General features: G+C 41.0%; 1 pseudogene; it reads right to left on the reverse strand.

Annotated features, from left to right (window-relative positions):
* Positions 1 to 573: 573 nt before the first annotated feature.
* On the reverse strand, positions 574 to 2,939 carry LOC102842242 (annotated as a pseudogene).
* Between the last annotated feature and the right edge of the window lie 529 nt (positions 2,940 to 3,468).

The following is a 3,468-nucleotide window of genomic DNA, read 5'->3' on the forward strand; positions in this document are numbered from 1 at the left end:
AAGTTTGGCCATTTTGGCCTATAAGGAGCACTCTGGCTGCACTTCATCCAAAATGGATCTATTGGTTCTTTTGGCAGCCCATGGCACTTTCAATATTCTCCTCCAACACCATAACTCAAAAGCATGCATTCTTCTACAGTCTTCTTTATTCACTGTTCAGCTTTTGCATACAAATGAGGTTATCGAAAATACCATGTCTTGGGTCAGGCACAACTTAATCCTCAAGCTGACATCATTGCTCTTCAACACTTTAAAAAGGTCTTGTGCAGCAGATTTGCTTAATGCAATACGTCGTTTGAGTTCTTGACTGCTGCTTCCAAGAGTGTTGATAGTTGATCTAAGAAGAATGAAGTCCTTGGCAACTTCAATTTTTTTCTCCATTGATAAGAATGTTGTTTATTGGTCCAGTGGTGAGGATTTTTTCTTTTTTCTTGGTGTTAAAACTGGTGTAATAGCTCAATAGAATAAGTATTCCAGATTTTGGGAGGCATGAAGAGGGAGATATTCAGAACTCTCAGCCAAAATTCCCCCAACTTGATCATAGTGGATTAAATGATGTGCTTGTGGATGTGATTAGTCAATGACACCAGCTTGACGGATTTTTCTTTTGGCACCAAATCCCATTGAGTTATCTGGTTCCCTTGGCTGACAAAGAACCATTAAGCAAGGAGCACTGGCATCATCCAGGGTGATGCTCTTCAAGCGATTGACCAACCGATCAGGTGTTGGAGCTGCAACAGCCTTGGGGCCTTCGCAGACTCACCAAACATTACAGGCGCTGCACTTGCCAATGCGCTGATTAAGAATCACTGAGAATTCCACCTCATCTCCTGCCTGTAGCTCAATTCCATCTTGAACTTCTTTCACATGGAAAAAGAGCTTCTTGCTATCTTCTACTTCATAGTTAATGAAGCCAAACTGATCTTTCACACACTCCACTGTGGCCCTATGTAGGGGTGTGATATTGTAAGCCATAGTCTGTGCATTCTGGCCCAGGACACACAACTGGAACTTAACAGTCTCCCCTTTCTGCAGGCAATTCCCTTTGTTGGCCATCCCTACTATGCCAAATGGATACACCTCACCTTTCATATTCCCTTCTTCCACAATCTCAATCATTCTGTGGTACTCAGTCTGTGTTGGATCAACACTCCTCAGGGGACGAATGACTTTACCAGAGTAGATGGTGGGATCAGCTTCCTCAGTAATACCATTCACCGAATGTGTTTTATTCACTTTCTTGGCACTGACTTTGTTGCCTTTGCCTTTGGACAAGCTATACTCGACCATGTCACCCAATTCCAGGCTATCAACATCACCACAGAATTCACTGTAATGGAAAAAGATTTCCTTATCATGATTGGCTGTTTCAATAAATCCAAAATTATCCTTTAGTGTTGCCACATAACCTACGAGCCTCTGGGAGTTGGAATTATGACCTAAAATTCACACACAAGTTGCAATCTGCTGACCAGGCCTCTGTTTGTCACTAATAAATACTAAATTCAACCTTATCTCCTATTTGAGGAGAAGATGATCCTTCCACATCCTTGGCTTGAAAGGCAATAGTCAGTTTTACCCCACAATCGTCATAGGCAATAATGCCATCCTCAGCCTCCTTCTCTTTGCCTTTAATTGGGCTAGTGGTTTTGGAATTGGAAAAAGTGGCCTCTTTTTCTACAGTGAGCAAAAAACGATGATCTGAATGGGAATGGAACGAGACGGTGCCCTTGGGAAGTTTTTTAATTCTAATAGCATGATTTCTTTGGGCAGTGAGCATATTAGGAACAACAGTAAACTCTACTTCATCTGCAATATGGAGCTGGTTTCCATCCAAAACTTCACTGAAGTGGGAGAACGTACGAGCATCACGATACACGCACTTGATGAAACCAAAACCATCTCTCATGGCAGCAATCACACCCATTTCTCTGGCTTCATTGGTGAACTGAAATATACTAGATAGAACTTCTATATTGGTTGCTCGTTCTAATTTGTCACGTCGATCTGTTGAAATATTAAACCTAACATGGTCACTTTCCAGTAGGGTCACCTTGGATTTTGTATCTTTGTCTCCAAAGGGAAGTTCTATAGGAATCACAAAATCAACTTTGATGTGTCCTGGCAATGGGTCATTCTGGTTTTTACTGGGTACTTTTGGGATAACTTTGGTTACAGTTCCTTCAAAATGTTCAATGCTGATATCTTCAAAAATGACTGTCCCTTGAGGCAACAGCCTGACATCTGTTGCAACTTCTTTACCATTTCTGTCCTTGATTGTGAACTCTACATCGTCACCAGGCTGTAAGGCTTCTAGGTCACCCTTAAATTCACTATAGTAAAAGAATATATCTTTTACAACATCACCTCCTTCATGGCACAAACTACTCCCTGACAGCGAGCTTGTTTCTTTTTTCAACAACATAATATTACGAGTACTTACAGCACCAGTATGTTTATTGTTATCAATTACAAAGTTTATTTTTATCTCCAGTTTCCAGCAGAACATTCCCTTCAACATCTTCAGGGGTGTAAGTCACATAAAACACTTCTTGTCCATTCATTCGTTCTTCAGGGAGGATTTCTGGTTTTATCTTCACCAGTTTAACAGCAATAGGTTTCCCAGTTCACTAGTCAGATGATACTTCAAATTCAACATCATCTCCTACTTTTAAGTCCTGCAGGTTGCCATTATACTGTGAACAGTGGAAGAAAAGTCTAGCTTGACGTTCTGAACACTGAATAAATCCATAAGAGGTGAACAGTTTCTCAATAACCCCAATTTCACACAGTGCTGCTGAAGTACCATTGGGGTACCCATTGTGTCCATTGTTGTGGAGAAGGTTTGGATCAAAGCTCATCTCACAGAGATAATCAAATATTGCACTTTCAGTAGTATTTGCTGATTCTTCTTTTTCAGCACATGTTTCAGAAGATGAAAGTTGCTAGTATTAAAAAAAGAGCGAGAGAAAAATGATCTATCAAGCTAATAAAGAATCCGACTGCTGCTGTACTGGGCAATCTCACAGCACAGCATTGAAGAAAACAAAGACTACTAGCAGCGTTGGGAAGTGCTCTTTCAAAGCTGTTGAGTAGGCACAAACTTCTTGTTTCAGATCAAGTGTTGTGTCTTCAACTTAAGTGTACTCTTCTTTGGTCTTGTTGGTTGTTACGAGGTTTGTTCCTTGCCTGATCTGAACTTGAAGCAGCAGTTTCAGGTGGTAAAGTCTATTCTGTTACACTTCATACCCAACAGCTCAGCGCCCCCTCTCCAGCGCTGCCATAAGCAGCATGGCCCGGTATGTAGGACGATTTTTGTTTTCTTTACATTGAGACGTAATCCATACTGAAGGCTGTGCTCTTTGATCTTCATCAAAAAATGTGTTAAGTCCTCTTCAGTTTCAGCAAGCAAGGTTATATCATCTGCATATCTCAGGTTGTTAATGAGTCTTCCTCCAATCCTGATGC

Source organism: Chrysochloris asiatica, unplaced genomic scaffold, assembly GCF_000296735.1.
Source record: "Chrysochloris asiatica unplaced genomic scaffold, ChrAsi1.0 scaffold00085, whole genome shotgun sequence".
Taxonomy (NCBI): domain Eukaryota; kingdom Metazoa; phylum Chordata; class Mammalia; order Afrosoricida; family Chrysochloridae; genus Chrysochloris; species Chrysochloris asiatica.